The sequence below is a fragment of the Canis aureus genome, chromosome 10 (assembly GCF_053574225.1).
Source record: "Canis aureus isolate CA01 chromosome 10, VMU_Caureus_v.1.0, whole genome shotgun sequence".
NCBI classification, from domain to species: domain Eukaryota; kingdom Metazoa; phylum Chordata; class Mammalia; order Carnivora; family Canidae; genus Canis; species Canis aureus.
Genome location: NC_135620.1, coordinates 45971391 through 45995874, shown reverse-complemented (window position 1 = coordinate 45995874; position 24484 = coordinate 45971391). Strand labels below are relative to the sequence as shown.

At 36.4% G+C, this 24484-nt stretch overlaps 2 long non-coding RNA genes across 10 annotated transcripts in view; one reads left to right on the top strand and one right to left on the bottom strand.

Annotated features, from left to right (window-relative positions):
- LOC144322307 (uncharacterized) overlaps positions 1-24484 on the top strand; it is a 551832-nt gene that overhangs the window by 264175 nt on the left and 263173 nt on the right. For 4 of the 7 annotated variants that reach the window (XR_013387922.1, XR_013387920.1, XR_013387910.1 and 1 more), the window contains one exon: positions 13531-13758. The exons of 1 other annotated variant lie outside the window; for it this stretch is intronic. This is a non-coding gene — a long non-coding RNA (uncharacterized LOC144322307). Of the gene's footprint in view, positions 1-5200; positions 5307-13530; positions 13759-23180; positions 23264-24484 lie in introns of those variants that run through there. 2 more of the 7 variants (XR_013387916.1, XR_013387921.1) reach the window with 2 other exon arrangements.
- LOC144322309 (uncharacterized) lies at positions 21154-23742 on the bottom strand. 3 transcript variants are annotated; one of them, XR_013387927.1, is made up of 3 exons: positions 23485-23742; positions 21899-22025; positions 21154-21379 (listed from the first exon to the last, which is right to left on the bottom strand). It is a non-coding gene; the product is annotated as an uncharacterized LOC144322309 (long non-coding RNA). The 3 variants fall into 3 exon arrangements; XR_013387929.1 differs by lacking the exon at positions 23485-23742 and adding an exon at positions 23393-23463; XR_013387928.1 differs by lacking the exon at positions 23485-23742 and adding an exon at positions 22416-23340.

Genomic DNA, 24484 nt, shown 5'->3' with positions numbered 1-24484 from the left:
CTACACATATTGATAATTAATACTATTTGCTGAGAATCTGTGCAATAGTTTTCTTGCTACAATCGTTCCTGTCCTATATAATTTTAAAGTCTAGTGAGAGATATAGACAAATATGATATAGTAAACCTGCAAAAATGTCAATATATGAGTTTATACAGGTATTTATTTATTATACAGGGTTTTAAACCTAGTACACAGGAATCATGTTTAATGTAGAAGTAGATAGGAGTTAGGAGAGAGTTGAAAAGAGTGGTGACACCTAAATTGAGAATAAAGTAAAAAGTATGTAGGTGATGGAGTAAGGGAAGAAGTATCTTATAGGCAAAAGGAACTTTATATGTTCAGTAAACTTTGCTTATTCTGGAAACGCAAGTATTTCAGCTTGACCAAGTTGTAGAGTAGGAGGAAGGGGCTGACACCAGTTGTATCCAGAGGGGATGAGGAAGCAGAGAGAAAAACATCAAGGTTCTACACTCAGGACTATTGAATTTGATACTTATCCTGATAGTAGTGGGGGTTTCAATCAAGGGAGTTAATCCACTATAAGGCAGGCATTATACCCATGTTACAGGTGACATAACTGAAGTTTGGAGATGATATGTATTACAAAATTAAGGTTCTATTCCAGCACTCAAATGGTAATTAAGTTCCCTGTTCTCTGTTTTGAGATAATTTGGGAATTGCAGAATGTAGTTGCAAACTAGAATTGTATTTTTATTTTACAAATGTATATGCCCAGAAGAGTAGGTGAACCTAAAAGAATTATGATGAGGTCCTCTCCTGTCCTAACATCCTGCCTAGTCATTCTGCCTGTCTTAGCCTAGCAATGGTGTAGGTAAAATTAAAGGCTCAAATACCCTTGTGATACAACTCACTCACCCCAGCCCAAGAGTTACTGTTATGAACAGCTGTTTGCGAGATTTTGGCATACTACTTCCACATTCTTAGAATATATTCTGAGAAAAAAATATATTCTGAGGATGTTTTGTTTTTCTTTCATTTTGAGGAAGATAAAAAATGTAAAAATGTCTTAGATTTAATTAAAGTTTCTAATGAATAGAAAAAGAATCTAATCAACCAAACTATATACAATGGTTCTTCCTGACTTTATGGGTAGGAAAGAAAAATAAATAATTCATGGAGGAAAACGATTTAGTGGCTACCATCTTTTTGGTTCTGTACTACGTATGTTGATTCTCTAATTTAAACCTACCATTCACTTTACCATTTAAAAAGTGTTTACCAAAAAGTAAAAGAAAAAGCACACTCTTGTAGGAGTACCTCCTGGTGTGGCTTAGCAGACCAGAGAGACGGTATCTCAGCCTTCTGACAGGAAAGTGGAGAAAGGAAGGTTGATTGATGGAGGTTTGCTGGTACACAGAAGAGTAGTGCAGCTGTCCTTTAACTCACATTATAGAATTGGGTGACTGCAAAATGATCTAGCTTCATTGGCATCAACATCAAGGATAATTCAACAAAGAATGGCTTTGGTACTTAGACATTTAGGCATTAATTTTCATCCATAAATACAGCATATTACCCCTCTACCATATGGAAGATGAAATGAAAAGTGTTAGGGCATCGTACCCTCAAGTGTATACTCATGGGGATCCTAAGAGAGTATATAAGAATACAAAAACCCATTTATGGTAACTTGGGGGATTTTATTGTTCATGTTTTCTCAAACTCACCTTCATATTACACTTATGGAGATTATAGAAATCTTATTGTGTTGAGGTGTCATTTTACAGGCTATCTCTTTGGTGACTTAAAATTTCTTTGTTTTTGATGTTCTGCAGTTCTAATCTGATATGTCTACATGTATTTATTTGCATTTATTCCACTTGGAATTTGCTATGGTAGTTGAGTCTGGAATTTCAGATCTGTTTCATCAGTTACAGAAAATTATTGGCTGCTATCTTTTCTCTAAGCTTTCCATTCTTTAATTCAAATTAGATATATGTTAGCCTCCTTATTCTTCCTTCATGTCTCTTTCATATTTTCCACCTCCTTGTTCCTCCGAAATACAGTTTTTGAACAACCTCTGTGTATACTGCAATCAGAATTTATCTTTTTAATTCTAATATAAATTCATTCAATTTTAATTGCATTTATATTTTATCCCTAAAATATCTAATTTTCCCCACATCAGCCAGATTTTCATTTTTAATATTTTATTCCTTTTGCCAATTTTGGTACCTTATGCTTACCCATACACCTTAAATACATGTTATGCCATATCTGATGGTTATTTTATCTGGATTTCTGTGAAATTTAGTTGTGTGCTTTATTTTTCTCCTGACTCTACTTGGGATGGCTTGTTTCCTCATGTGTTTGTTATATTGTGAGTTCATATCTGCTAAAGATTTATCTGTGGGATAAATGAGGCCTGAAATAAGGATAGGGTTTCCCCTAATCATTTGTTTCTTCCAGCTGCCTCCAAGATACTGCCAGCCAACAACTAATCCATGTTACTTTTTAATGTTGAGATTTCCAGAAATATCTAAGCCAAACCTGCATGAGAGAAGTCCTCAAATATAAAATTATGGGGGTATACTTTACTATTTTAAGCAGATTGTAGCTAAGATAGATACGTTTTCTTGTCAACAAACCCTTTCCCTCCTGAACATTTCCTGGTCTACATTTGAAGGCATAGCTGCTTAGTTCCCACCCTTTTGAAGCAAGCTCTTTGCTCACACATCAGTTTACTTGGGCTCAAGGTCATTTCTACTGTTTAGGGTACAGCCATTAAAACCTAAAATTCTTGGTTACTGAGATTGACAAGCTCCCCTAGGGCATCCATGGCTTTAACATCAGCTTGCCATTCTGATTGCTATCTCTCTTTTGAATTCTGGCCTCTGGAGACTATCTTTACTTTCTAGTGAGTTCAATTATGCATTTAGAAGGGTATTTGTTGTATTTTATCTAGCATTTCTAGGTGCTTTGCATTGGGAAGATTTTAAGAATTTAGTTCCAAAACACTGCCAGAACCAAACCGGGTAGAGCTAGCATTTCTCTTCTTAATATTTCAGTTGATACAATTTTCACAGATCAGAGGAGCCACGGCAAAAATTTTGGGCGTCAGCGAGACTTGTTTTTTCACAATTACCTAGTTAACCAAAATTAACCAAGCATGGTGAAATAAAGTCTAAAGGCAAAAAGTTGAGAATTTAAATTTTTTAGCCTTAACGTAATTGTTTCCTTAGAAAGAATAGGGGAGGGGGAGCACCTGGGTGACCCAGTCAGTTAAGCATCTGCCTTCAGTCTAAGTCTTTATTCCAGGGTCCTGGGATGGAGCCCTGTGGCCTCTCTGCTCAGCAGGAAGCCTGTCCTCCACCCCCCTCTCTCTCCCACTCCCACTCCCCTGCTTGTGCTCTCTAGCTCTCTTACTCTCAAATAAATAAAAATCTTTAAGAAAAAAAAAAAAAGAATGGGGAAGGATTTCTGCTTGTCTGCACACCTTATCACATTCTATTTTAATTTGTAGATTAATGTTTATTAATACTGGAAATATTGATGGGTAGTTTTGCATATGTAGGGAGGAAGGGAAGAGGAAGACAGGAAAACATGGCAGGGTATCAATGCATTAGAAGTTAGGGTTCTCACTCAGTGCCTCCTTTCAGTCATCGCTCACTAGCTGGAGTAGGAGTGCTGAGAATATAGCAGATTCAGCATGTTTTCCCTTAAGTCAGAATACTAAACATTTTGGTAGTGACATAATATAAATAAACAACAAATGAAATGTTTTAAAATGAACATGAAGATTGATAGCTAATGTAAATATGGGTTTTCATGTGGTTTAGTCAATAAACTAATAGTACATCCACAGCTACCTTACTTTTCACACTGATACCAAGCACAGTGCAAGTACAAGAAAGTCCAAGTAGACTGGACTATTCTTTGGAATTTCCCCTTCATCACAGCGAATACCTACAATTACATTATACAATTCACTGAGTCTCTCCTTTGGTTCACCATTATAGGTCATACGGCTAGAAGTCAGGACTCCCTCTTTTCTTAGTTGACATACAACAAGGTAGAGATTCATTTAGGCAAATAGTAAATTTGGCTGACTCAAATTATATGAATCCCTATCAATGTGATTATAGGATACTCAAGGTTTTCTTTTTCTGCATCTAGATAAGATCAGTAAGATCAGCTTTGCCAATCTGGAATTGGCCTGGTATTGCACAGTTGGAGGAGGGACATTTACATTTGCAATATTTGCACAATTGTCTTTTGATAGCCCTATCTGGACAAAAAGATAAGGTGATGTTTCTTATTCACACTTTGGTCACTACAGGAAAATCATTTTATGTGTCCCAGAATTTTTCCTCCCATTATTACCCCCAAAGCATCTGCCCCTTTCTTGCATCTGTCTCTTTTCTTTCTCTTCCTTCCTTCTTCTTCTTCTTCGTTTTTGTTGTTGTTGTTGTTGTTTCCTGCTCAAGTCAGCCTGGACTGAATGCTTGTTCAGATGTTGTTAAACTCAAGCTTGCACACTGAAGACCAAAAGACTCCACCACCTCCACCTGAATGCTGATTATATGCTATCAGGATGGGGTGCTGCAGCCGAAGCATGAAGCAATTGCAGCCCAGAATCTCAGCAGCATGGCTGGCGCCGTGATGCTATTATAGCTCTTGCCCTCTTACTGCTGATTCTCCATAGCCTGGTCATGCTCACAAGCAAATCTTTGTTGCCCCTTCTGCCTTGTTCTGGGACTCAGGTGCCTCTTCTGAAATACAGGGATCCTTATATCGCTCTGATCTGACATGTTTAAAGGGCAGTCCTTTGCCAGTGCCTTATAGAGAGACACTGTGCAGCTGCTGCCACTGCTTTTAATTTAGTATTTGTACAATGTAATGCTGTTACTTTTTTTCCTGCAGTAATTATCAGGGCACAATAAGATTACTGTTCAATATCCAGCAGAGAAGCAAGAGAGGATCTTTCTTTCAATGTTATTATAGCTACTGTTGTCTCTTACCTTCATTAGAGTGGGATTCTATAAATGCATCTTTTCTTCTACTTTCATGTGTATGGTCATTATTCCCAGAGCACTCCCATGGTGCTAGTGAGCATTGGTCAAAAGCAAAGTCTCATTTCTGCCACATTTTGAAATAAAAATGTATGTCCTCACTGTTCTCCTGATGAGTACCTTCATGAAGATACCTTTCCTTAGACATTATCTTTTTTCTTCAGAGATACTCTCACTACAAAAGAGAAGATGGACCTTTTCCCCTTCCTTAAGGTAATCAGTACAACATAAAGAACTTGTACCAATACCTTAATAAAAGTTAAAATAATGGTTTCCTTATATTTTTACTCAGAATATTAATAATTGCATTATAGTTTCATAAGAGACCACTTACAATTCTCAAAACAAAAACAAAAACAAAAACAAAAAAAACAGAGGAAATCTGCCCAAAGTGACTTGTAGACAGAACCACTTGGCATAGATGTGGCTGACTATGTTTGAATAGCACATTCTCTGGGAAAGAAAAGAGAAAGACAGCAAAAACAGGAGGGGAAAAAAGAGACTTGAGCCTTACTAAATTTCTGTGGGAGGAAGCTGTTACAGCAGCTCTCCTGCTGTTTATCCATTCATTTTACCAGAGAGAAAGAACAGAGCAGGTGATTTGGTCTAATCTCACCAACTGGACCTCTGGGTAAATAAATGGATACCATTTGCTATGAAGACGGCTTCTTATCTGCAGAATGCCCTTAGCGGGATGCTCATGGTTAAGGAATTACTTATAGTAAACAAGCTTCTAATCTATGAGTCATGGTTCCCTTGAGAATATCACTTACACTGTATAATTCTCGGGTATAAAATAGAAATTTTTCATAACTTAAATGTTCCCTGCTGTAGGAGAAATCTCACAAAACCTTAGTAGAACTCAGCTATTGTTCTGTGCCAGAAAGCATGTGCCAATATAGAAAGGAAGGGCCTGGGGAGCCATCCTCAAAATCCCCAGAACTCTCTCTGCTTTGTCTGTTCCTTTTGTTTGCCCATATCCTTGAATTCATTACTGAAGTTTATATTTGGTAAGATCTCTGGTTAACATGAACCTGGTTGGACAATGTGGATATTCCTTGGGTATGCAAGCTAGGCTATATCAAAATGTTAGAGTGACACTGTTTCCTTTTATATATTTGTATGCCCTGCTGTAATCTTTTATTATTCCTAACTTATACCATGGTACATGATCTGGAATTCAGGATAATTTGGCCATACATAAAAGAAATCAAACTTTGGAATTCTTATTTAAATCGACATTCACCTATGTGATGTTATTATTTTTTAATGACTAAAAGAAAATATAGCATTAACCTTGGTTTAAAAAAAGACAGTAGAATGTATAAATATCTTGGGCAAAAATATTTTGAGTTAATTTGAAATGCTGTTCCAGTAGAACACAGAATATGCTAATACATGATGTAGAGTAGCTCAAAAACTTATTTTGGCACTTAGTTTTGATTAAGCTTCATGCGATGATTCTGAGAAAACATTTAATTAAAGGTGAGAAAGCTAGAGGAATGGAAACAGCCTTCCATTAGTCAGACCCTTCACTGTGTGACTTCAAAAAGTGTTCATTCCGATTTCCATTCCGGGCATGGTTCAAGATCTATGTAAATTTGGTTAAAAAGAAGAAATGAGCAGTACTTAAAAACAAGACTTTGGAGTTGAGCATCCTTGGATTCAAATCCCAACTCTGGAGCTTATTAATTGGGCCCCTTTTGGAAAACAATTATTAAACTCTCTTTATGGAATTTTCTACTTTGTAAAGTTGGAGAGGATAAAACCACCTTCTTAAAAAGAGGATTGAGTGAGATAATACAGGAAAATAATTTCCATTGGGCCTCTAAATTAATTTTAAAATTAAGGGCAAGAGAACATGTTTGATCTTAACTCACTGAAAACCTTTATAGTAACTGGATGGACACTTCTAACAACAAAAACAATGACAAAAGCCTATTGCTGGGTTGAATATAACCATTCATCTTCCCCCATCATCACCTCTTGGTCTCAGCATAGGATGTTTTCTCATTGCAGCACTCTTTCTAAGGTTAGATAAAACTTGCAATTGGGATGATATAATTTTCTAAAAGATTTCATTTTTATTTATTTGAGAGATAAATAGAGCACAAGCAGGGGGAGGGGCAGTTGGAGAGGGAGAAAAAGACTCCTCACTAAGCAAGGAGCCTGATGTGGGGTTTGATTGTAGGGCTCTGGGATTTCAACCTGAGCTGAAGGCAGATGAGACACCTAACCAAATGAGACTCCCAGGTACCCCCCGATGATGTCATTGACCTACCTGTGCAGTGAGAGTGCTGGCAGTATCATTGGTTAACACTGTGTAGGTCAGGCATAACTCTAGGTTATGATATGAAAGGAGCTCCTTAGAGTTAGCCACTGCATAATCTGTAGAACATTTATGGTAGCCTTGTTGCTAGTTCCCAAACCTAGTTTCCAAGGGAAGCCAAGACACCGAGTCACTTCTAAAGACATTTTCATAACTAACAGGACTTCAGCACTACAGTGCCCCCCTATGAAGATGTCTTCTAGCACTTTTCCCCTCTATTCCTATCACTAGACAGACAATAGATCTAGTCCTTTCTAGCCAGCAAGGTTATATACCAGAAGCTTGAAAGTGGTATAATTCACTTATTTTCTCCCCTAGACACACTCATTAGATCTGGGGATCTATTTTTATTGGCTCCAATAATTGAGGATGCAAAGTTTTGTCAAACTAGAACTAAAACAGTTTTGTTTTCAATGTCTATTAATTAGGTTGTTACTTTTGCCTTCTTATAATTCTTAGGGTTAGTGAACAAACTTGGTATTTATTCTTGTTTACTTATATTTCGAGGTAAAATTATCACAAATGAAACTTTTAGAAACCTTATAGTTCCTGACATGTAGAATGTGCTATCATTCTATTATTAGTATTAGGATGATCAATGGTATAAAACAGAAATTAGACACACTAGGACAATGCTAAATGATTTGAGTAAGAAAGGATCTTGAGAGATTTCTGAGGAAATTAGGTGTTCTTCTGGGAGTTTGCTGGGGGTCACTGGGGGTATGGGGTGGAGGGAGTTTAAGTACCTTGAGCCAGGTTTGAATATTAGTATTCAGTAGGCATCCTCATCCTGAGTCTTGAAGGAAACCTGATAGCAAGCACATATCGGAAATATTTAAAGGAAAACTTAGCAGAATTCTAAAGTCTCTGAATACAAAGCTGGATGAATAAAAATACTTGGGACTCCACTCGTCCATATTAATTCTTCTAATAACTTGTGAATTATAAGTGTAATGGGACAAGAAATGTTTTCTGATGCTATAAATTAATTATAAAAATATATGATTGATATGAATAGAAACTGTCCTAATTAGGTGATTATGAGAATTGCATGAAGGATAATGCATGACAAGTGTACCATTCTAAAGTTATATGTCTGTTGAGGGATTTAAGTAATTCACACTTGTTATTTATAAGATATTAAAGAGCCCCAAGGTAGGAATACAGCTGTACATTCATGAATTTCCCCTGAATTATCTTCTATAGTATATTTCATGGAATTTCTAGCTGATTAATATGTATTATGTTGAAGTTAGTAGTGATTTGAATACTACATGATGAATTTTTCCAGATGCTATGACCTACAAATAGGGATAACTCTTTCAAATCCTATTTAAAGGCTAACATGCAAAAAATACAAGCACTTTTTAGTAAACATCCCAAACCATTTTCAACTATGTAATGTTTGCCTGAATGCATAATTACATTAGCTAGTTATCCATCATAAGTGCTTTTTTTCAAAATGAAGTATAGATTAGATAGTAGATAAATGAATATATGATTTATTCTTAAATAGCACATTGATTTCAATGAAATCATAATGTTATAAATATAACATTAAAGCACAATGAATAAAATAATGTTACATTTCAGAAAATCTGGGGAATCTCAGTTGAAAACCATGTTATATTTTATAGGGTTTTAGGTTGTAGAGAATCTTAAATTACTAAAATCTTTATTATGGTGCTTAGTGTGAAATGCTCATGAAAGTCTAATGTTTCTAAAGTATAATCAGATTATTTTTTAGCTCAGAAAAGAGAACAGTGTTTTTAGTGAGGAATGTCAGCTCACACTAGGGGCTCCACATATTATTACTTTCGTTCACCAAAGAAGCGAGTTGGAGCAAGATTTCAGGATTAGCCCAAAGATGATGTGTGAATAGTATACAGGACCAGAGATCAGAGCATCTGTACACTAACCCTCCTTGTGCTGCTGCTGAAGAGGGAGAGTTCTCTTCTGTGAAAGAAGGGATCATGGCAAAACTTAGTAGCCTGATTCATCAGTCTAACCCTAGATGGTCTGATGAGTGCAAGACAATGGAGGGAAGATTCCTCAAGGGTTGACATTAGGACAGACTGATCAGATTCTCCCACATATTATCTTTTCATCATGAAAGGACAAAGGCAAGGTTTTCTTCTTGGTAATACAAGCCATCAGACTCACCAAGTTATATATTATTAATCATTGATGGATCTGGACAAGTAAGAACTTTGTAGGCAAAGACCAACTATAAAATAGGGCATTACAGCAACAATATATGAACTAAAGACACATGGTAGGAGTGGCTACTGTGGAATATTTGTCAGTGTAAAAGACATCTTAGGATGCTGTGACCTCTGACAGTCCCCCCCAGTTTTGTTATTCTAAGGATTTTATCTTTCTCCCCATTTTAATACTCTCCTAGGTTTGCTTTTCTTTCCAGTTTATTTTCTTCTGCTTTCTTCATTTTCTTAGATGCATTTTGATCTCTATCTCTACTTTCTTGGGGAAATCAATAGCTTGTTAAAAAAAGGTAGTGACACCTGAATGGGCAGGGCTAATGGTTCTATTCTGAAAATCATTGTGCTGACTGGGTTTATAAACCATATCTAGTCTTTTCTTTTCAGAAAGGGCCAAGGATCTAAATGAATGATGTGAAAGGAAATTATTATGGCTGGTGGGGAGAAACAGGAGAGAAAAGAGAAAATACAGTCATCTTTTTCAACAGTGGAAGATATTTTTTTTTCTTGGAGCTTAAGAAAAACTGGTCATTACTATTGTTTTTGGTTTTAAGATTAAAAAAAATAAGACATCTTAAAATATTAGTATTCAATGAAAGATCATAGTCCTTTAAAATAAGGAACATTGCATGGGAAGATGTTACTGAAAATGTCACCTTTGGAACCAACTATGTTTCTAAGGAGATGTTGTTTTTGGAAACAGAGATATAAAATTAGATGACTTGAAAATAGTAGTATTAGGTTTTGGATTTATTACTAATAAAAATAGCAGGTTAAGGCTAAAGAAAATAATCAGATTAGCAGAAGCATCTTACTTCTCAGACATGACTGTTAGAATTATCATTTCAACCATTTTCCCTGGAAAAATAGCAAACCAGATAGACAGTTTGTTGACTACCATTACTTCATGGTAAATTTTTATTCTTTATTTAACAAAGACTGAATGTTTTTCCATATGTTAAATGCAAATCTATAGAATGTTGCTAATTGCTGCATAGTCTTACCAGTGTTACACCAACCTTTATTGTACCTATTTCTTCATGATCGCACAAGGGAGACAGAAGTAGGGAAAAAATGAGAGAAGGAGGTTAAATGAAATAGAAGATGACACGGAGCACCTGTGTGGCTCAGTTGGTTAATCAACACACTACTGATTTCAGCTCAGGTCATGATCTTAGGGATGTAAGATCAAGCCCCAAGTTGGGCTCCATGCTGGGCATGGAGCCTGCTTGGGATTCTCTCTCTCCCTCTGCCCCTCCCGCTCTGCTTGCATGTTCTCTCTCTCTTTCTTAAAAAAAAAAGAGAAAAGAAAATGAAGATGAGGAGGATATAGGAATAAAGGTAAGTGGATGGTAGAGAGCAGAAGCAGAGAGAATAACAAGGAAGCAAATCCTGTGAACTTGAGGTTTGAGTCTTGGCTTATTAGCTCTCCTGATGCAAGCCATATTCTTTTTGTTACCTGATTTCAGAGTGATTGTTGTCTACTTGAACTGTTTGGTGTACAGATTAAGAGACTGGTAAAATTCTCCAGTTTTGGAACCAAAGAGGAAGCTATTTATTTACTTAGTAACTTTCTGTCTTGTGGTTTGTCACCAAGCTCTTTGATCTTTGGTTTCCTCTCTGTAGAATGGAGATCTATCTTATGGGGTGCTTGCAAGTCTTAAATTAGATAGTATATCTAGAGTCTTACCCAGAACTGACAGGTCCCAGGTAAGCACTTAGCAAATACTAGATTAAACCATATGAAATTGCTCTTTTTATAGATTAAAAGATCAAATATTGGCAATTTTGTGTGGTTCAATCTAAAATTAATTTTCTCCTTTTCCTTTAAGCATCTGGGAAGGCGTAGGCCAACATCCCAGACACTTAACAGCTCAGACTATGCTCCTGCTCTGTTGCTCATGAGCAAGATCCAGCTTTTCACTGCCTGTTCATGGTGTGAATCATTCATTGCCTGCTGTTCACTCTGGGGCTTACACTTCACCTAGTTATATATTTCTTCCTATGGCCAAATAATTGGGCCTCTCACTGAACTTGGGGACCTGGGTGACATATATAGGACCCATTATGCCACTAATGGAGCTATGGTGATTTTTTTCCACTTGATGGCTGTCTGTATTTCATTTCACTTGAACTTAAACTATCATGGGTTAGGAGCACTATGCTTTCAGGGAACAAAAAGTCTACCCTCCAATGGTAACAACCAGAAACTGACCATTGTTTAAATGGAGCCTGCGCTTATGTCATAACAAACATCTACAACTCAGCATGCTCTTTCTATGTTTTTGCATAGGCTTGCCCATCTGCTGCCAACACCTTTTTTTTTTCCCTTATTAATTTGACATACTCCTCCTCTTCTTGCTACAAGAGATGGCTCATATGTTATGTAGTCCATAAAGCTTTCTCTGAATTCCCTAGGCAGACACACCTGCACTGCCCTCATGTACCCTTGTACCCCTTTTATATAGCAGTCTTTGCAATCTCCCCACTATATTTGAGTCTGTCTCCCTATTTAATCATGAGCTCCTTTGAGCAGAAGCAGTATCTTTATATTGAGGTATTCCTGAAGTTTGGCACAATAACTGAAATACCATAGGCATCCCTAAAATATACTTCCTGACTTTCTTTTCATGGATGAACCAACTACTTCTAAGAACAGATTGATTAATTACTTTGTTTGGTATTAGTTGTCTTTTTCTCCCTCCCCTTTTTATTCTTCCCTCCATTCCCATTATTCCTTTCTTTTCAATTCAGGGTTAAAAATTTGCAGTTTACCTCCTTGTTTAGAGCTTATGGGAATCTTGAAGGTGCTGATTTGTACAGGTACACAGAATGAAAAAATAATCACACACAAAAATAAATAGACTCTCTGGCATCTTTAAACTGACTGCTATATTATCTCCTTTAATAAGATGCCTTAGAGTCTGCACATTTTCCTGATAAGAATAACTGCTGTCATATTTTTTGTTTCAATTTGAACATTTTAAAGGCATTTGCTATTAGCACTAATTAGATGTATAAGAGCCTTCCTGAGCGAAGCAGATAGTCACAGCTAATTCATAAAGAATTAATGATAGTAGCTAAATTGCCACATAGATTTGCACTTTGGGTAGGGTTAAATTACCAAATAATGTGAATACTGTTTAAAATAAATTTAATATTTAATGTAAGTCATAGTTTTATTAAATTCATAATAACTTGAAATTTTCTCAATATTGTTCCAAATGAGCATCTGTATAAAATCTCTTTAAAGTAAATAAGCTAATAATATGATAATGCTAGCAGAGTGAATAATAATATTAGTCATTTATAGAACACATTATTATTTTTACTCTTATTATTATGTTTTTTTATTTTCTGTTATTTGTCACACATGCAGTTCAAACCAACTCCCTCCAGTTTGGATAGGAGATATTTGGAATAATTTAACTTTTTTTGAGTCATTAGAGTATTGAAAGAGCAGAAGCAGTCATTTGTTAAATGATTTCTTAGTAAATTTAAAGTGTTTGGCTTATGTATGTATGTGTGTGCTCCCAAGTTATGCGTCTTTTTCCTCAAATTAGTTTATACACTGAGAATCTGTTTAATTATTACTTATCTCTTATTGAATAGAAATTAAGTTTCAGTCTCATTTACTTAAAGGAAAATCTGAGAGATCATATTAAAGCAGGGGTGACATCCAAAGTTAAGTTGTCAACTGAAGCAGAATTCAAAGAGAAAAGGACTTTTCTACTGAACTATCAAATTGGGGAATGGAGTAGAATGGAATGGAATTCCCATTTTGTCTGCCTTGTGCAAGCCAGTTTTGTTCCACTGCTTTATGTATGTTACTGTGCTTATCTCAGAATTGGGTACCTATTTGGGGAAAAGGTTGGATTTCTAAGAGTATTCATATTTCCTTCTTTCATTTTTACAATTGTAGTAATAGTAGCTCTACATTCTACAGGTTGAAATTCTTAACAAATGGCTTTGGGATCAGATCATGCCCCCAGACAGAAGGACACAGGAAAACTGCTGCAGGGCAGTCCTTCTGGCCTGAGGATCACGTTATCTTCTGTATTCATTTTGCCAAGACACCAGGAAGTTTTGGAACATAATGGATTACACTTAATAATTGTTTATTGAGTGAGGGAGTAAATGAATAAAACGCCTTACAGAAATTTGCTTGCTATCATTGGATTGTACAGTCTGGATTCCTTTTTCTGTTTTTTGTTTGTTTGTTTGTTTGTTTGTTATATTAAGTTCTTGATACCTTGTCCTCCATTACCTCTTCTTATAAATTTAACCTTTTCCTGACAATAAGCAAACTACTTTCTAGTCTTGCTTCCTACACACTTGATTTTGCATAAGAAAATGGATTCCTCAGCCCATCTAGCTGCCATCTTGGCCTCCTGACTTCTATACCACTGGTTTCCCTTCTTTGAGATCAGAAATACTTAAAGTCCAGCTGTGTCAATCCAAAATGTTATTCCCTCCCTATCCTCTCCCTATATTCCAAAAGACTAATGTGATGATGTTGTCAAGCATGACCAATAATTTGAGGTTTGGGTTTTGTTTTGTTTTTCAGTTTTCAGCATTCCCAGAATATATTCCATTAGGAAGAATGATTTCAGTCTTCTTTAGCTTGAGTATATGATAGTAGTAGGGGGTAGGGGAAAAGATGAAGGCAAGTATTTATGTCTGTGTCTAAGAAAAATGCTCAGAAAAGACTCTTGCCTTTGCTGCTAATCTGCAATCCCAAACCACACTTCCTTATGACCTCACCACCTATAGCTATAGCTTTCAGCATGATACCTTTCTTTTTTCTCTTTCCTCCAAAAACTCAGTAAATATTAGCTCTCACTACAATGATAGGCACTCCTTTAATAGAAATTATAAATTCCTAATAAAAAGTAAGCTCTTTTATTTGTTTTTACATTTTAATAACTATTTCCAAATCAATCTCAGCTTTGAAGAAACTACATAAACTAGGGATAATTTTCATGGGGAGTGGAAACTGCCTTGATTAACCATCCACAAAATAGATAAGCATGGGTTTAAATGGAAAAGAATTGGAATGCATTATTCATTTTGTGCTGTACATCATCTTAAAACATTCACTGTTATTTAAGGTGTTCATTTTTACTACTACTTTATATTAGCTATGATAGAGGTGGGAGAAGAATGGGGGGAAACTGGCTTATTAGAGAATCTAAGACTAGAAATGACAGAAAAAGTAGTTTGATGGATTTCTTTTATGGCTCTCACTCAACCTCTCTTGGTAATCACTTGATCACCAACTCTATAGAATGAATACTTTGTCACCCATGTGCATGATCTCCTGAAATTTCAAGAAATTCTAGCAAACCCTAAACCACATTTCCATATAGAAATAATCATCTGGAAGAGAGTGGTGATTCCTCCAGGCTACCACAGTTTGCACCACTCCCTATTACACTCCCAGTATTGGAATGAAGTGACAATTGTTATATTAGAGCAAAGTAATATATTTCATATACTAATGTTTCTATCAAAAGTAAATAGATATCTGTTCAGCATTACTGTCACTACTTTCTATGGTTTTCTTTGTATCTGTGCTGCATTGATTGCTTGCAGTGACTTCTGTGATCTTGCTCCCCTTGGACCTTCTAATATATAAGATTCTCATTTTTCTGCATTAAAAAAATCATTATAATGGAGAGGCATACAATATATTTTAGACCAAATTCTGACTAATATGTATGTATATTTGGAGCAGTTTTGGAGAACTGGAATATCAGATAGAAGAGTTTGAAACTGGTTCAAAAGATGTTAAGATAGTAATGATACGATTGCATTGCTGTTGGAAAAATGATACTCTGGTAGTCAGTAGCATGCAGTTGCAAAACAATTACTTATCTATAGTGCAATGAAGTGTTTGTGAAAGGAAAGACTGTCAAGAGCAACCTTTTTTTTTGCAATAAGATATCAGAGTGGAATTGATGAAGTGGAATACCTTTTACTAATTGTAGTGTAAAGCTTATTGTGTATGGGCCTCAGATAATGACACAGACAGAGAACTGAAGAGCTAACTTTTGACTACTCTAAAATGCATCTTTTTATAAATCTAACTTGGAAGGTTGAGGTTTTTGAGAATCAAATTCTAAATTTGATCTTATAAGTGGCTGAGTTACAATGTAAGTTGAATTCACAGCCTTATCTTTTCTCCTATTAAAAAATCAGGGCATTTATCAGACAATAGAATTCTGAGAATTGGATAACATGTCCAATAAGTTTATATGACTACATAACATTTCTGCCCAGCAGCTTTATATGAATATTTTTTATACTTGGTTTATTTGGGTTGTATGATATATTACATTCAAGTTCCTCCAACACTCTGGATCCTCTAGTGTGTATAAATGACTGAGGCTTTGTTAATTAACGGATGTTTGTATGAATGTAGTGAATTTATGGCTTTAACTGAGGCCAGGTTTAAGTAGGTCTCAGAAAAGAACAAGATTTTGCAGTCAGTTCTGGTCTCTGTTAAAGTCTCCCATTTGGACAATATCACATAATAGATCCAATAGTGTTTGGAGTTCCATATACCTGGTACTGGTTTATGGATGCAGTATGGAGCATTTGGTAACTACTAATAAAATTACAGAACAGTGCAGCCCCCTAGAGTTCTGCTTCCTTATATAGAAAAATATTTTCCTATTGATAATTAGTTCCTGGCCTACTGCCAGGGTTACTAGTCCTAAACCCTCATATGGACTAAATTCCTTACAGCAGGATACATGCACCTTGAGCTGCTCATGATTTAGTGGATAGCTCTGGATCATAAAACAGGGCATGCACAGCAGCATTCAGTCATCATCTGGAAGTGACATAAATGAAAATTGACTCAAGTTGGACATGAAAACATAAGTATCAAAAAAAAAAAAAAAGAAAACATAAGTATCATGAATGGCTTAGGCTTCCATGACACATATTCATATTTGCTATATTAACATCTCTCCTTTACCTGTACTGTATGGCCTCATGAGGAGTTCTCTATCACTAGTTGAATGTGAAAGGGAAAAAATTATCTGATTTACAGGTGATTGTAAGTGACATATTGATATAACCCTGAAGTGGATGACTGCATTATTGACGTTTCACTTAGGTGTGGCCCTGAAGAATTGGGGGGGGGGGAGGAATTCCATCAAATGGACAGAGTTTTGTACCATACATCATTGATCGTATTACATCAAAGAAGACATAGCTAGAAATATAGATCTGGGTCAACTTGTGGGCACTGGTAAACACTTGGAAGAAACACCATTGGAAAAACTGGTGACTTACATAAATGGACCTCTGAAAATAGCATTGAGTAAATATCTATGCATTCTGTAGAAATATTTACCATAAATATTCACTGATATTTGCCAAAAATTGATAAGCTCTATGTATGTTCAATGGGTTTATGGACAACGTAACCATAGTGATTAGGGGTGGAGGTTTATGCATGAGATCAACATAGGTAACATAGGTTACCCCCAATAAGGTTTTTCTGGCTACCACAACAGCTGCATTCATTCCCAGCCTGCCAATAGCAGGAACCAATGTACCCTTGGTACAACATTATTCCTCAGGGCAGGATAGAACCAGTCATTTGGGGACAAGATAATTATTTGGATTTCTTCAATTCTAGAAATAGCAACAAATGTGTCTTCACTGGAATAGATTCCTATTCTGGGTATATAGTTGCCTTTTCTATCCCAGACATTTCTGCTAGCACTTCCTGAATACTTTGTTTACAATCAGGATATCCCATATGAACACTGCTTTTAACTAGTATACTCATTTAACCACAAAACAAGGAAAGCAATGTGCTTATACCCCTGGAATTCACTCGTTGACTCTATCAGACCTAAACAAGTAATCTAGTGGAAATAGGTAAAATGTGTACTGAAAGCTCAGTTATGCCAATTCTTGAGAAATAGATTGAGTAGCTAAAGTGTTATGCTACAAGTGATATACAGTCTTTGATTCTCTGAACAATAAATGGTCCGTTCCTCCAATTATGATAAAAACACAATCTGGGAACAAAGGACGGAAGTAAGGATTGCTTTTCTTTTTTATTGCCCCTAATAATTCAAACAAAATTTTTGTTTTGCGTACCCACAACTTTGAGTTTGCTTGCTTGGAAGGTTTAGTAACAGTAGTACTCCTATCAGGAGACACAACAACTATTCCTGTATAAGAAGCTGAGTTTACCACCTGATCATTGGATTCCTTCTAACACTGAACACACGGGCAAAATAGTGGATTACTTTACTGACTTGAATGATTGATCCACTGAGGGCACGGAAGAGGTGGTCTGGAAGTCAGGAGATTCTTCAGGATACTTTGTGTGAAAAGTTAAACTACAACCAATTATAGGTAAGGCCAATAATACCTCAGATGTTTCACGAATGATTTTGTGTCACCCCAAAAAGTAAAGAATCCCAGTCAACTGAGGTGCAAGCTTAAGACAAAGAAATCACAGAATGGGCAGCAGAGACAGGAATTACAACCATGTGGCTACTTGCAGAAATGGAGATTGTAGAATCTATTAATATTTTTCTTGTTTTGTAATTATATTGTTTATATATTAACCATTTTCCTCCCCCTACTATTATAAGCTGTGTTAATATTAACAGCAATTCATGCTATACATTTAATCTTTAAGTTATGTGATAACAAAGTGAGATTATGACTGTTTTGGAAAAAGAATATTACCCAAAGATGAATACAGCGACATAATGGAATTTATATCTCAGTTTTGGGGAAGAGGTGGGCTGGTATTTGGTTGATCAAGGAAGACTTGCATCATGCTAGATAGAAGAAGGATGTTGATTTTGTTATTTGTAAGTCTATGTTTAAAATGGTAAATGTGGATGCTCAGTTGGCAAAGTGTAATGTGGAAGAGATGCAGCCTACTACATAGAATCCAGATATAATCCCTATTATAATCTCTATATCATCACAGATTCTGATCTGATTCATAGAGGCACCAGTGAGATTGAGAAGATAGAGGGAAGATGCAGAGGGAATAGGAGATAGATGCTTGGATCGGACTATAGGTTTGAGGTTCAGAGCAGCTATATTATACTCAGAATACATAGAATGCCTTCTGTTTTCCTTACTGAAGCCTGACTGGTTCAGGGGGAAAACAAAAATTCCTGTTCTCTGGGTTAAGAGTAAAATGATTATTCCTCATCAACTTTCTTCCAGTGTAAACCCTAGAGGGATTTAAATTTGTGACCCTGGAATACATGATAGTTTATGATGGGTGATAAAAATGGCTCTAAACTAGTTCTTTGCCCTCAAGCACCTTTGAAAACAGAATATATATATTAAGAGAAAATAAAAGTCTAAAGTGCCATGACCTAAGAATGAAATGAAGGTGCAGAAGAAATCTTTCCGAAATTTCAGAGGTAGCACCAAGTTTCTCTCTTGCTACAGAGTCTGTGCATGTGCACTCTCTACTGTCTGAAGACTTCCTTCAAAGGCCAGTCCTTTTGCATTTTTTAGGTCTCAGCTTAAATATCAGTTCTTCTAGGATTGGCCTTACTTATTCTCTTTCAGGGCACCCATTTTTTTTTTTTTTTTTTTGCCTTCACAGCACTAATTACTCTTTGAAATGATTTATCACCCTATCTATGTGCTTAGCACACATCTCCTCTGTCAGAATGTAAATTCCAAGAGGATTCAGGCCATGTCTGTTTTTTGTAAACTGCTTCCTATCCAGTGCCTGGAAAATAGTGAGTGTTGAATAAATATTTGTTGAATGAAAAAAATGAATGGATGGATGGTTACTGAAAGCAGAGACAGTAGGTGATGGGTGAAAATCATCTTCTTGAAAAGAAAGACAGTGGTATTTGACTCAGTTATATCAGTCAATAATGTGAAATAGTGATAAGGGTTTTGTTCTTTTGCTCCTTGTGTGGTAAGAAGGCAGAATGGTGACATTCCAATATTTACTAAAAAACAGTCTTTCCAGTGAATGAGAAATGAGGAAGTGAAATATCCTTGTCTTTCCCACACACTCTTAAATTTCTATAAAGTCTCAATTCCAATTAATCGGCTGCATAGTCCTTCATTTTTATGTGGTATCTACAAAATGTGGAAGTACTTTATATGGTATTTATTTTAAAAGTTCTTGGGTGCAATTAAAATAAACATATTTGATGATTTACATGGAATTATTTATCAGCAATTACTGTGTTGCGGCAGATTTCCAAAAGAGAAATTTTTGCTTAATGAACCAAAAAAAGCAAGGTGAAACTGACAATGTTTTGATAATTTTGAGATGTATTGTAAACACTGTGAAAAGACCTGCCTTCTTGTTTGAAGCAGCACTGATCAATGCATTGACCTCTGTCTGGAACTGCATTAACCTCTTTCTACAGTGAAGAAATTTGAGAGCTCTGCTATTTTTCTTCTTTAGAAACTTTCCCTAAGATGCAAAGCATTTTTTGGCAGGTTGTGTTATTTTCATTCTCAGGGAAGACAGAGCCATGTCTGTATGTGCATGTGATATTTAAAATTTCAACTTGTGTATTCCACAATATAATGTAAAAGAACTGTTTGAAGCATTTAGACTCAAAACAAATTTGCATAGTTCTCACAAGCAAGGCTTGTGCATGAATTATGTGCATCACTGCATTACTTGTGGTAAACTGCATGCATTTAATATTTAGAGAGAAATTTTACTTACTTTGTTCCCTAATGGACTCTCCCAAGAAAATGAATTTTTATTTTGATTAGATCAAGCTGAAGAATATGAATATTTAAGCGAGGCAGCCCTCTCTAATTACTGTATTGTAGTGGCCCTTTTTATTTAAATCTAGACACTTCTTTTAAAAGTATTGTGATAGTATGTCTATTACCTTAAAAAATGAAATGGTAATACAAATCCGTTAAATGAGCTATTACAGTTTTGGTTAACTTAGTTTTAAGTCTCAAAAGAGTTTGTTTGTTTTAATGATTTTTATTTGCTAGCATACCCTGAGCCATAGGTTATCATTGCTGATGCTATTCTTGCCATATAAGAAGTTTTGATTTTCATGATTTGAATAGACAGCAACACCGGCAAGATTATATCAGGAAGAAAATGGAGGTCATTTGAGATACCACCAACCACTTCTCCTTAACTCTACTAAAAGGCCATTTCCGGGGTATCAATTAATTACTGACAACATTTTTTTTATGTAAAAAGTGACTGTAGAGTATTCAAATCACATAAATAAGCATTCACTTCTCTCATATATCATGTGCTGGGGCAGCAAGGGGTGGGTGAAAACTAATCTAGGCTGAATTTGGCTGCAGGGTCCTCCCTCTGGCCCTGGAGCTGGCTACGCATGCTCGACTGGCTCTGCTCCTTGCATGGTTAGCCCATGCCCAAGCTGAAGTGGGAGCAGTCATCCAGAAGAAGCTGCTTTCATGGCAATAATAGGAGGCTGAGAGCAAACTGAGAACTGATGAGGCCTCTGAATGCCTAGCTGAGGAACCAGCACACTGTCACTGATGCCCACCTTCCTTTGGCCCCAACAAGTCTGCCTCTGAACTCAAAGGTCAAGGAAGTACAGTTTTTATTTTTGTGGGAGGAATTGCAAAGTTGCCCAGAAAAGAGGATGTGAGCTGGCAGTAATAGTTCAGTTTATCACTGCCAGCATCCACCAGCTTCATGATCTTCAGGCTGAGATAGGTAGAGTGTCCAAGGTGATTTTCTCTGTAAATATCGTAGCAATCCAAGGTTCTTTGGAGATGGTGGCAGGAATAGCGGCAGTGACGATATAAGACTCATTCTAAAAAATAATAATAATAATAATAAAGGGAAGGAAAGAAGGAAGGAACTCAAAAGTTAAAATTCATGATTCAACTAAAAATTTAAAAGTCAGTTAATAAAATGTCTGGCATAGTATTAACTCTTGTGTCTCAATGGGTGTTTTTGTGTTCAACGGAGACAGAAGGTCCCCAAAGAAATAATGCGTATTTTCATTTCCTTGGTCAGCCTGAATTGTCCATTTACCAGCAAAGTCCTCTTACAGAAATATTTACTATTGGGCATTAAATACTGTTTTATTACATAGAAACCTCTAAACCACAAATATGCTTTAGTTATTTTATTTACAGATATTTTAAAGTTACTTTTACCTGTTTTTTGTCTTTTATTTACTGCTTCATAGCTATTTAAGTAAATAAAAAATGCTTTTGAAGATATTCCTACTGGTACATTAAATATAATGAAGGCTTTTTTTTTTTAGGTTATTACTAATGATACAGAACTTTTTAATTGTGTTATTTAAGGAAATGCACCTACTCACTTTCTCAAATGGCTTGTTAATGGTGCTCATTTGCCTGACACTGTGGGTTAACTCTAGAAGCTCTCCTCAGTGCCGTCCTGGAATCTCCAGTCCTCTGGCATATTCTTCCACTCTTTTCCCTTTTCCCCTGTGGTTGTCAAATGAACACCACACTACTATTTGGTCATCAGAGAATCATGGCAAAAATGGCAAGACATTGGCTAAACCACTAAAGCACTAAAGCAGTAACTAAAATATTTATGCCTGAAGTATGAAACTGACTCTAAAAGCGCCAATTCTATTCATTTTTAAAATTTTCTTCAGTGAGCAGATTACACACGTTATCTTTCAAAGTACAATATGAGAAACCAGCGAAGAAGATTGACTTATTTATAATTTTCTACTATTAAATGCAGAGGTTTTCAGCTCCAAGGGATCTAGGGTTATGCTGGTAAAACCACTAGGCATCTTAGGTGTATCGTATTCTTAGGGCTGCTGTTACAAGTCCCTATGTGAGAGACTAAACATGTATTCTTACCCAATGAACAAACTCTTCTACATTTTTTCAGGTTGAAAGTCTAGAGCAAAACATTCCTTTGTAAGATCCGAGTTCTATCTTGCTATTAATTTGTTCAGCCAATCATTGCTGATACTTAGCTGGTCTGTATCAGTATTACCACGCCTCCTATTGAAGTATTAAAAGGACTGTGTAACAGTTGGCAAGTAGGAGCTGTCCTGAGCTCCTGAGCATCCTGATTCAATCTTCATAGTCCTTCCAGTAAGCTAAATGGCCAACATCTCTCTGGCTCTCCAGGGGCCTACAGGATCCTTCCCTGCACTAACTATGTCAGACATCTCAGCTGACTCACCAACTCTCACACCATGCTGGTTATAAATATTTTTAATACTGTTCTTGTGGCCATGGGGAGAAAGGAAATAAGAAGGGAGGGACTCAAGCGCAGGGAGTGGTGAGGTGGCAGTGAGAAGAATCACAGAGGATATGAGTACAACCCCTGATGTCAGACTGACGTGAGTTCCTGTCCAGGTGCTGTCACTTAACAGTTACCTGTCCTTGGTAAGAATGGAACCACACACCAAGCCCTAACTTCTTCATCTTTAAAATGAGCATGACAATATCCATATTTTTGTATAAGATAATGTGTGAAACATACGATAAAACTTAAAAGTGTTTGACCCCATTGTAAGGAATTAAGAAAATGATGCCATCTGTAATCATCACTGTGTTCAATATGAAGGGGCAAATAGAATCTGCATCCCCATATTCCTGATCTCTTTCCTTCAGTTGCTGACCCAAAAACAGCTGCTGTAACCAGCCCTGACAGCAGGAGGGGCTTCTACCTGGCCCTAAGGAATGTGGCATCTGAGGTGGGTGGTACACAAAGAAAATCATATTTATTTCTTCTAACTTGCTACAAGGTATCAGCGCTCTGGCTGTCTGTGGATAAACTTAATATCTTGATTAGCTCTCCTGAGAATGCCTCTAGAAACTCGTACATGAAGTGGGAGGTGGAAGAGTGGCTAATACTTAGAGTGGCTTCAAAATAGTCTGCAGAGGTCTGGTTGCTTGGAATTAAGGTGTTTGTTACCTTGACAACCACAGGCAGCACAAGGCTGGATTTTGACTCTAAATTCCTTTGTAATTCCATATGGGGATGAATGATTTGTATATCTAATCAATGAATGGCAAAGACATGTTATTTAATAAGATAAATGAAGCTCGCATAAAGCATTCTGTAAACTAGGCCCAGTGGCCTGCCTTCCTTAGAAATGTAGTTAACATTCTAGAATGTTGGTCCCAAGAGAACCAAAACCTTCTTTAATACTACTAGCTAAATTCCAGATTGGGGGCATAACTGTATTTTCAGTTGCCTCTGCTATGTAGTCTCAGAATCTGGACTAGCCCTGAACACCATGAGGAAGACTTTTTTTTTTTTCTTTTTTCTTTTCTTCTCCGTAATTGTTGATGATCTGGATAACACTTGGGTGACTCTTATACCTAGTACCTCTCCTTAAGAAATCAGTCCTGACCCTATGCTTTTATAGTAGGCTAGAAACAGTAAAAACAAGTTTTTTGTTATCTTTGCACTGCTTGGGGAAATTCTGGACTATCATTTTCCCTTCCCTAATGTTCCTCATTTTCTACTCTCTTCCTGGCATGATCTTGATCTTATCTTCCCAACTCAGGCTCATGCTTATTCCTTTCAGTCTGATTGTAATGAACACAAATCTCAGTCTGTAAGCATGGAAATATACTCTCTTCATTTGTCTGTAATTGAACTCATTTTCCTGGAGATTGTATTATTTATTGCTGTGTAACAAAATACTCAAAGCAGCCAAACAACTGATGCTGATTATTTCACACAGTTTCTGAAGGTCAAGAGCCTAGGAGTGCCTGAGCTAGTGGTTCTGCCTCAGAGTGTCATGAGCTTCTTGAACTTAATGTCTTTAAGACTTGACCAGGACTGCAAGATCCACTCCCAGGGTTATTCATGAGGCTGTTGGCAGGCATCAGTTCCTTGTCACATAGGTCTGTGCAGAACACTGTTCTCTCATCATGGAAGCTGGGTTCCTCTAGAGTGAGCAGTA